The sequence below is a fragment of the Anser brachyrhynchus genome (genome assembly GCF_964034855.1).
Source record: "Anser brachyrhynchus genome assembly, chromosome: 1".
Classification (NCBI taxonomy): Eukaryota; Metazoa; Chordata; class Aves; order Anseriformes; family Anatidae; genus Anser; species Anser brachyrhynchus.
The window spans coordinates 16,810,256-16,821,073 of NC_137694.1; the positions used below are offsets into that span (position 1 = coordinate 16,810,256).

General features: G+C 48.2%; 2 long non-coding RNA genes across 2 annotated transcripts; one reads left to right on the forward strand and one right to left on the reverse strand.

Moving 5' to 3' along the window:
* Positions 1-95: 95 nt before the first annotated feature.
* LOC308199095 lies at positions 96-2,349 on the forward strand. Its single transcript, XR_013954385.1, has 3 exons — positions 96-231; positions 816-987; positions 2,082-2,349. It is a non-coding gene; the product is annotated as an uncharacterized lncRNA (long non-coding RNA).
* LOC308199094 lies at positions 225-5,802 on the reverse strand. The gene is made up of 3 exons (XR_013954384.1): positions 2,660-5,802; positions 2,359-2,572; positions 225-650 (listed from the first exon to the last, which is right to left on the reverse strand). It is a non-coding gene; the product is annotated as an uncharacterized lncRNA (long non-coding RNA).
* Between the last annotated feature and the right edge of the window lie 5,016 nt (positions 5,803-10,818).

The window sequence follows — 10,818 nt, forward strand, 5'->3', positions numbered from 1 at the left end:
CCTACCCAGTGCATGAAAAATTAATCATGGTAGGGTTGCTCCACCTTTTGAGACAATGATAAAAGCAGTGGGGTGTTAGCCATCTCGAAGAGCATTTTAGAAGGAGGCTTTTCTTTTTCATAGAACAACTTAATAATTTGCCTATTAAGGGTTCTCTAAATCAGTCTTTTGAAATCTGGCTGTGTGAGAAGAGTCATAAAAAAAGACAAATGTTAGCAGAAAAACTCAAAGGTATTAAATACTGAATATGCATAACAGTATCTATATTCTGGTCATGGTCTTTCCAGGGGTTTGCAGGGGCTGCTTATAAGGAGGAGAAACATTTTATAAAGCCTAAATTGTTGGACTACTGAGGGCAAAATTTAGACAAATCTCTGTGCATATTCTCTGTGCAGGAACAGCACCAATCTGATTTTCAAAGTCTTAAATCTGTTCTTGATCAGATGTATCATCTGTACCTATTATTATTTGCATTGCAACTGCCCAACAGAGCCCCTGGTGTGGATCAGGACCCCAGTACTCTGCAGACTCGGCTATGAACAGAACGGGACTGCCCATAGCCCATGCCTGTCTCGGAAAGAGCAGGGTGGTAGTTGTTTGGTTGGTAGCTCTCCCAGACAATTACAGCATCCAGGACTGTACGTTCATCACTAAAAGAAAAAATAAAAATATAAATAAATAAAACAATACAACCCAACTTTGAATGCACTTTTGAGTAGAGGTGTTTGGAAGCCTTGAAAGTCTACTAAAACTGCAGCCAAATTACATCAGTATTCCAATTTGGTGAAACTGATGGGTATTTTATTTTTTTTCAGATGTCACAGGATTTTGAACTTAGAAGAACTGTATGGAGAAGAGTGAAGTGATATGCTTGGTGGTTTCCTAAAATATATCTGAGGACCAGAGTCTGATGTATGCAGAATGATTTCCTGCCTCCCTTCGCAGCTCTGATGAGGCTCGGAGAAACCACTCGGCCGGCTGCTGATGGTGAGGGAGGTTTGGGATGTCTTCCCCCAGCAGGTTTTTGCTCTCAGCTGGTGCCCTGGTGCCCATGGCAGGGAGGACAAGTTTGCCTGTGCTTAGCACAAGCATTCAGAGGACTTGATGGTGCTGGAGGAGACAGGGTTTTATTGTAGAGTTCACCTCACCTGATTTATTTACTGTTTTTCAAAATACAGTAGGATAGATTTTGGCTATAAGTGCCATGAAACCTGAAAAGGAGGGTCAAAACTTCTTTTTATTTTTTTATTTTTTTGCCTGATTACTAAATGGGGAAAAGCCAGAGAAGAGCTCCGAGAGCCAGCAGTGAGTCAGCAATGCCAGGAGGGAGTGAGGAGAAGATTGGGTTTCAGCTCCTTGCCCTTCCCAGCCTGTCTCTGAAGAGCAGCCTTCTGTAATTTTAGTTGTGATTGAATATTTAACTGCGTGAAAATGGTAGCCTGCACCTAATAATATCCCCATGACGAGGACACTGCTTCAGACCCAGCATAGTGGTGCAGGCCAAGGCTTGGGTAAAGGTCTGGGGCGCCAGGTCATGGAGCCATGCAATCGGAGCAATTTATGACCTTTCTTGTAATGAAGTTTCATTACATTTCAAAGGAACACTTTACCTCTTAAAATAAAAAAGGGATCATCAGCACTTGCCCTCATGAGGCAGCTCTGTTTTTCCAAGGAGATGTTGGTAAGCCCCTTTGGCTGATACAGTCAGAGATGAGGCAAGGTGATTTACCACTTAGGGCTGGAATTCGATTAGTCAGAAGAATGGGCTCAGTAGCAGGGTGACCCAGCACTTTTAGGGTTCAATGAAAGCAGAGAGAGGCTTAATCTGCCTCCCAAGATGAAGGAAAGGGGTGAACACATGGTGAGGATGAGGTGTTCATTTTGGGAGAGCGCCCCAGAGCTCCTTGGCAGGCGAGGAGCAAAGTGAAACAGTGGGAGCCTCAAGGTTGGTCCTAAGACCTTGTGGGGCTTCAGCAGTGAGACTTACGAGGGACTGGGCTCTAGAGGAAGGAAGAAGATTCCTAGGAGAATAACAGCAACATACAGGAAAGGCAGTTCAGAGGAAATACATTTTTTTCCAGCTTTTTTGGACTGAAGAAGTTAACTGAGCCTCCGGAAAAGCCCTGAACAGCCTGAGGACTTGCTGTGAGGTGAAGTGCCAGCTGTGGGACCTGGATGGTGGGAGACCCAGCAAGGGTGGCCGTGTAGCTCAGCATCCCACATCTCAGCAGCCCACATCTCAGCAGATGCAGATGACAGCTGCCTTCTCCACCTTGCTAGGTGATCCTTCTCTGCCCAGGGGGCACTGGGGTCACAACACAGGGAATTGCTCCAAAAAAGGGGCTGATGTCCACTTACCTGCTGCTGTGACGCTTTTTCCATGTGAAACTCCAGCAAACCTGTCCCTGCTGGTGCCCAAACCTGACCGGTGTTGACCTGTGCTGAGCAGACCATGAGCTGGGCAGAAGGACAGGGCGTTATTCTGCAGCTCCAAGCATGGCTTTGCCTTCTTCTGGTGGAGTTTCACAACAGACAGCAGGTACAGCCCCCTTCACTCCTCTCTGCCTGACTTCTGAGGAAAAGCAGTGACCCACCTGAGCCCCACAGCATCCCAAAATGCTTCAGTGACCAGAAATACCAAATTCCTTCCCTGCTTCACCTGAACCATGTGGTATTCACCTTCTAAAAGGCAAACGATCAGGAATGACGGTGATGTCTTAGGTGTGCCCAGCTTCCTTGCCAGTATGTAGAAATAAAGTGCGTGCTCTCACATTACAAGGCTGTGAAGTCCAGCCCCAAAATCAGCATGGATTTCACCTGTGTCAGCTTCTGTTTGCTCCAAGAGCAGGTGGTGTTGAAGCTGTCAGAGTGATGGGGGAGGAGAGCTGCAGCGACCTGGGCTGTCCTCCCATGCTACCCATAATTAAAGAGAACAAATATTTGTCACTAGCTTGTGACTCTCCCAAATGGCGTACGAGGCCGATTCATACTGCTCGAAGAGCTGTGTAATGACGTGCTGCTAATCCCCCAGACTCCCACTGTGGTAGGATCACGCCGGTTTTAGGGAGAGCCGCAGCACGTCAGATCCTGTTCCTACAACTACCCTCCAAAATAAGTTGCGAAGTATGAGATACGACTTGTGAGAGAAATCAGAGGGACTGACAGCTCGTGGGGCTAAAGAGAGAAGGGAGGCAGGCTGCCCTGCTGCAGGAGGAGAGCTCTGCGCCCTCTTAGCTCAGGGGAGTCGAATTCAACAGAGCCACCTTCGGCCCCAGCCACCCTGGTGCCATGGGAGCGAACCCTTTAGCATCAGGAGGTGTGATGAAAACCTAAATTAACTGTCTGTAATCCCCCATCCGCCTGTTCCTCTGCACAGATCTGTTGACATCAAGGCGTTTTTAGGACATCTGCAAAGGGGAGAAACGGAGCTCCCACCTTTAAGGTGACTGTGCTGAGTGAAACCAGCGCCTGCCCTGCAGCTGGATAAAATCTGTCCTGCAGAGCATGCCCATGGGAGTGCACCAAGAGGAGCACCGTGCTTTGTGGCCAGTGCTGCTAGGCAGGAGATATACTGGAGGCAGAGAGGTGATGGCTGAACACAGCTGTCCGTAGTGATATTCAATCCCTCTCTGTTAGCTTCAGGGGTCTGTACCTTCCTTATCCTTTTTCTTATGGGAGGCAGGGATAGAAAAAGGGTCGTTTTCCCATTTTATTTCTAACCAGAAGATGAAAAGTGTGTTTGTGCCACTCCACAAACGCTGACGCTAGGCACGGAGCAGACCCCTGAGCACCTTCACCCCTGAGCTGGGTGAATTTGCCTGGCTTTGTGACACTCCTACTGCTGCTTGGTGCAGGGCACACACAGCCAGGTGTCCCCTTCCAGGACAGATTTGGAAAGGGCAGAAAACACCTGCTCTGCCAGCGACTGAGAGCAGGGCAGAGATGTGAGACTGTGGCCCAGTGTCTGTGAAAGCTGCCTGGAAACATTTCATGCTCTACTTCATTTTTCCCCCTCAGGTGGCTTTGCCTTGCTCATGCTGGGATTTAGAAACAAGTGCTGTGTTTTCCCTTTGTGCCAGAAGGCTTCCTGCAGGGAAGCAAGGCACTCCTGCCTGGTGTGCGGGTGGTGAAGAGCAGAGCCGTGGGCATCGTCTTCTCCAGGGGCTCTCCACTGCCCGGAGAGTACACCTGGGGTGTAGTTTACTTCATCCTAGTGAGGTTCAGCTGGCTTACAGCAGCGAAATTCCTCCTTACTCCATGGGCCATCCGGGCAAAGCGAAGTAAGGCCAAGTGAAGTGGCTCCAGAGGAGCTGGGTTTCTGTAGCTGCCAGCGTGTGTCGGGGAAGCAGCCTCTTCTGTTACGGGGACAGGATGAGAACCTGTGCTTTGTGGTGAGGGGCTCTGAGACAGATAAAAATCTCATCCTTGAAGTTAAACCTGCTTCTGGAGGTAAAGACTCAGAGCTGGAAATAGCACCTCCTTGCCTGTTAGGGAAGAGATGGCTAAAGCCACCTGCAGTGAGGAGTAGAAGAAAAAGGAGGTGGTTAGAGGACACATTGCAGAAAAGATTTTGAACCTGAAAAACACCCATCGAGGCCAGCACTTGGCTAGAAAAGCTGGAAGGATGTGGGGGACAAGGTAGGATGTAAGCAGATGTTGTCTCTGGTTTTATGCTGACAAAGCAGACTGCAACCAGGGGTGCTATGTGCATGTCTACCAACCGGTGGAGACTTGCTTCCTGCTAGCTGGATCCTGCTGCTCTTGCAGACCATAAGTATAGGAACAGAGGTCATGGACAACACTCTGCAGAGCCAGTTTTGCTTAGAAAACTGCTGTTTTCTGTGCAGAGCAGACCAGAGTTACCAGGCATAAATCCTGACTGTGCACATCACCCACAAACGGCCACAGCAGCCTTTCACCACAAGCCCCGTGCTCGTGCTGCACCTCACTAACGGGGCACCACCGGGACTGCTGAAGAAGGAACAGATTGCGAGGTGTCCGTAAGCAGGTCAGGTCCGTGGAGTCAGGGACAGGCATTCGTCTTCTGGGTCCCTGGTGTCCAGCAGTGTCCCGCAGAGCCCTCCTGAGCACTTCTCCTTGCTCTTCTGCCAGCCTCTCCTTGCACTTGTGGGTGAGTGCTCTGGCACAGAAACTGTTTTCTTTGCTGTAGAGACCTGCTCTCATTTGAATTATTTTAGCACTGCAGAAATAAAAATAAAATAATTGGGATGGGTGACATTCTTCTCGGTTTTATTTCATCACCGACACAAGTTGGCTGCATTTCAATGATCTGATTTATACCGAATAGTTCCCTGCCATACCCACAGCTTATCTTTACCTGAAAGAATGAAAATAACCGTCAGCAGCAGGTTTAAGGCAGCTCGTGTAGCAGCTGCTGGAAGTAGCTCCGTGTGTCTTGTCCTTCAGGGTCAGGGCTTTGGATCGGATTCCAGGTGAGCGTATTTGCTGTGCCCAAGGCTTTTTCCTCTGTGGCTGCCCTAGTGACTCAGCTCGTCAGTATGGCCTGGACACTGTCTCAGTTCAGGGTTCAAAGCCCGGATGAGATCACAGCCGTTTCTGCGAGGACAAGGTACTGCCATCTTCGGTTTTGTGACTCATCACCTCGTGGGGGATGCTTAGCTGGCTGACTTGAAGGAGAGATCGGAGTCTAGGCAGATGAAAAATAACTTTTTCCATCTTGCTAAAAATAAGTTTGATTCTTAGTGAAATCCTACTTAATTATAACCCAAGAAGCTAAGCAGGATCTTATACCAGGGCTTACTGAGTACAGCTCCTGGGCCTCTAGCAAAGAACACAGGATATAACACTCAGTATGGCGTGGATAGTACTGCACATCCACATCTTAAATCTCAGTCGGGAGTGCTCGGTCACAGAGCTAGAAAGGTGCCAGTAAAGAATAAAAGTGGTCCTGCACAATGAAACACAACCTGACACGTCCTGTGCCATGAAATCCCACAAGTGATCAGAGATGTCAGCTCAGCCACATGGCTTCTGATAAATCTTTCATAATTCCCAGGCAAACCGTATAGCTGGCTGACTCTAGGGGGCTGGGGAGGCTGTCTGATATTGCAGCTATCTCTTCTGGGTCAGTCTGCATCTGACAAGTGCAGGAACGCGACGTAACTGAGATGTGGAGCGGACGCTGTTCCCGGTGTTAAGGTAACACCAAGGGATTCCCTTTAAAACTGCCTGTGGGGACAGGCAAAAGACCTTCTGTAAAGGTTAATAACAACAACAACAACAGATGCTGCTATTACTAGTGCTTGGATCTTCAGACCTAGCTAAGGACAGGTCTTCTGTCTTGAATCCAGAATGAGAAGTGGAGTTTGGATTTCCACCTGTGTGCAGGCACTTAGCTGTGCTAGAGATGCGTGCGAGATTTAAGTGACACCTCATTTCCAAGGAGTCCTCCTCCTTTCCCAGGCTGACCCCTTGTATAAATATATCAGAAATGACACGGAAGTCCTCCTGATGCTGAGCCTGGAGGTGAGGGCAACCACAGGGGAATGGACTTCTGCTCCAAGTCACTTGTACCTTTTTCATTAAGCATATAAGGGATGGAAAACAATTTTTAGGTATTGATCTGCTGTTCCTTATTTCAGAACTGCTTCTTCCTTCATGTATTTTCCCTGGTTTCTTTTTTCCAAACAGTGGCACAACCTCAGCAGGAAGGATAGCTTGGGACACCCCGGCCTGGGGATAGGAGCAATTCTAGGGCTCGGGGAGTGGATGGCTACAGCCAGCAATTCATGCGCTCCCCCTAATCACTGGTGGTTTTGTTTCAAGCTCCCTTTCTCTCTCATGCAAACAGAAGAAGGAAAGGAATCAGGGTTTTTATTTTCTAAGCTGTAGGACTAGGAGAACAGGGTCTCAGTCTCCTTGCTTTTTCTAAAACAACGTGCTAGAGACACCACAGGCATATGTATCAGTACAGCATTGTTCAGCCTTGCATAGGCACAGAAGCTGTGGCATCCTTGTGCCCGGAAGCAAAGCTGTAGGTACTTAGGTTGACCTCAATTTTTTCCAGGTCATCTCCAGATGACCCCAGTGCTGCCCTCTCGCCTGCCTTGGCAGGCATGTGGCTGGGTGTCAAAGTTGTCCACAGCCAGAATGAGTCCTGGGATCCTGAGGAAAATATGACAAATGTGATCCAAATGGTAAATTGCAAAATAAAATTAAATTAAAAATTTGAGTATTGCTTTCTGAACAGTCCAAACTAACTATTCATTTGTGTGACAGGGGCAGATATAGCATGAATTTCTGTTCAGCCTTTACCTGGTGTAGGATCCTGGCCAGATGTGGGGAAGCTGCAGGGGATCCTGAGGATGCTGCAAACCACTCTGTGGCTGATAGGGTGGGATGGGATTCCCTCCTGCTGCTCCCTTGCAACTACTTAACTCTGCTATAAAGCAGAGAGCTCCTGTTGCTTGCAAACTTGCATGTATTTAGTCTTTTGTCACTAAAATTCTCCTTGCCATCTACACACTCCTAATCGCTTTAAAATATGGCTGAGCCCTCGGTTGCTGTGATACCCTGTGGCATGGAGGACCCTGTGTTCGTTCTTTGTGGGGTGCAGCTGCTCGCGGGGAACTTTCCCTGCTGCTGTTATCCATCATCCTGCACTAAAATGCAGAGTAACTCAAGTGGCGACAAGTTTCTGCTGGCTCTGAAAGAGAGACGGTGCTGGAAGTGTCCTGCAACTCCTGCGAGGCCTAGCGTCTCCACATAAAGGTTACTAAATGCTGGGAATGGCGGGCGTGCGAGGAGCGGCAGATTCGGGGGGCGGTAAGGACTTTGTCCCCTTGTATTGAAAACCTGAGCAGAGGCGTGATGGGGAGAGGGGCGAGCTGCCCGCTGCTGAGCTATAAAGGCTTCTTTGTGAGGAACAGTCTGGGATAAAGAGAGCTCGGGCTGTCCCCTGCTAACAGGCCGGGGGCTGCTGACGGGCCCCACGGCGACCGCTTTTGTTAGCCCTGGGGCTGCAAAAGGGGGTGGGGGGCCTGAATTTGAATTTCCTTCTTTTTATTTCCCACTACTGAGTTTTCCACGTAAAGCTGCAGTTGTTTCAGCCTAGATTTGGGCCCGAGTGCAGGTCAGTAGGGTTGCAGCAGGCCTTAGGGTGAGCCCGCGTAGATGTGGGTGGGAGGTTGTGAGAAGGGAGGCGATGGTGCTGCAGCTCCCAAATCCACACCTGGATGTGGCTTTTTGCTGCCTGAAGGACAAGAGGAAGAAGCTGTGGGCCGAGCGTTCGTCCCAGCAAAGCAACCTGTTGACGGAAGCACCCGTCTGCCTCTCGACTTGCTCAGCCTGTCCCTGCTGCAGCCCCCCAGCTTCCCACTTCGCCAGCGCTGAGCGCTTTCAAGGACAGCACTTAGTGCTCTCCCTCTAAGACTTCGTTTTTCAAAGGCAGCCCGAGAGCCACCAGAATGTGCCCTAGCCTGTAGGGCAGGGCAGGGCATGTCAGGAGCATCCCCAGGTCTATTTAAAAAGTGATCCCGGGCACTTTTTTTTCAGCGCTGGTGAATATGAATGTACTTTCTGTGAGGAGCGCTCTCCCACACCTGCACAGGAGAAGGTTTATCTGGCAGTGCACTGGCGAGGTGCACAGAGAAGAGCCTCCTGTCCTGCCCCGGGGCTGGATGTGATGCGGGTGATCCCAGGGACGCTGGAGGAGCTGCGAGGTGCAGAAGGAGAGGTGTGCCCCAGAGTGCCAGGACTGGGGGTGGGATGCTGTGATCCGGGCAGCAGCCGCAGGGATGCGCTGGCAATAACGTTGCAATATCTTACTTTACAGGATGGTGATTTTATTACCTAATAGGAAGATGAATTTATTTTAAGACAGCCCTGCTTTGACTCACTCATGCTCATACTCTCGTACCCACATGAGACTGGTGTATCCGAGCCATCTGTCCGTCACACATACACCAGGGTACACGTTTCCATCTTTGTGTTGATTTTGAGGATGAGGGATGGTGCCGTGATGTCCTCATTGTGTTTCTTGGGTTCTCCTTAGGTTGGTGATCAACCCAACTTTGGGCATGCCTTCTGTGCCCGTCTCTTGCTGGCGGTGGATTTGCTCTGCCTCCTGTGTGTGCTGGCATCTTGGGGGCTCCTCACTGGGGTCCCACCAGTGCCTGCAACCCTTACAGCGTTCACTCAGTCTTCTGCCTTTTGCTCCTTCTGGTGCCCCGCACCCAGCCATTGCCACTCTTTCTCTGTTCTTTCCAATCTTCTCTTTCCTATTACAGCTCTCTAGAAGACAGCTAAATCTGGAAGAAAATTTTTCTGAATGAATTTTGTAAGAGCTTCTGTAGGAGATTTTTTTGGGGAGGATTAGTCTTACGGACATTATAAAGCGGGAAATTGTGTTTATATTTATATATATATATTTTTTAAAACAACTGCATCAAGAAAATTAGAAATGTTGGAGAACAGTTTTCCTTTATATGAGAAAGCAGAAGCTCCGCTCCTCTCTCTTTCTCACACCATCTGTGTTTATTAACTCTATTTTAGAAACAAAACATCTCTTACATCTTTCATGCAAGCCAGCCTAACTCAATCCACCTAACCATCAATGCAAGTGAAGGAACAATGCAGAAAAGAAAGACAAAAAGCTTCCTTTTATGCTCTCTTCTATGCTTCAGAGGCCTAAGAGAACTGCCTGAAACTCTTGACAGTTTAGGAGGAGTGCAAGGCAGACATTACATGACTTTATGTAGACATCCTTTGGCCCATCCAACCCAACATCTTGTTTCCAGCAGCAACCATGAGTGAATAGGCAAGAAAGATTGTAGGAATAGCGCAGAATAATGTAATAACTACACTTTTAAGCCTTTTAAACATAATTTATATGTGTTTAGTACCTCTCAGTGAATTTCTCTCCCATTAATTTGCCCTTGAACCAAATTTGACCTCCAGCATCCTTTGGCAAAGGGCTCAGGAGGTGAACTGCCCATTTCATCAAGTTTTCTCCTTTTTACTTGTTTTAAACCTGGTTCCCTCAGTTTCTTTTGATGTTCCTGAGTATCTGGTTCTGCCAACGGCCTTAGCCATGAGGCACCCGTGTTCAGCTAATGGCCATTGAATAACCAGGTAATAATAACTAAATAATAACTGAGTAACTAAGACAAAATGTTGGCTCCCTTCTCCCAGCGTCTTGAGGGAGCACAGCCATAGGTTTTGCTCTACCTGTTGTAACCTGGGTTTTCCCAAGGCCCAGGTACCAGTTCTGTTATGAAAACACATTGTGGGTACTGCTCTGCCAAGGGGTATCAACGTGGGTATCAGCAGTAGCATAATTTCTTTCTTTGGAAGGAAATACTCCAGGTTCAGATCAGTTAGTTATAAGGGGTGTTTTCTCCAAGTGCTACTCTTCCCAAATTATCTTGAACTTACAAGTCTGTCTTTAGAGAAACTCGAAACCTCCTTAGCTCTGATTTCTCTTATACAGCACCTCTGAAGTCTGAGCTCGTTTCTCCAGCATGTGGCATTGGCAAAGCACACGCATTTCCTACTGCAGTGAGTGCATTATCATGTTGATGTCCAGCAGATAGATAAGCTCTTCACTTGAGAGTACTTATGGATAATTCTTTAGAAGGAAGCTCTTTCTCTTCCTGGGGTTTTCAGACGCTACATCTTATTCCATATTTGCTGCCTATAAGCTTCTCATGGTCCAAAGAAAGATATCTCTAGCAGCAGGGATCACTGAGACAGATAAACAGAAATTCTGAAGGTGTATGAAACACTTTTCCAACCCAAGAGTCTCATGGTGCTTCTGTCTGTGTAAGGAGAAAGTGT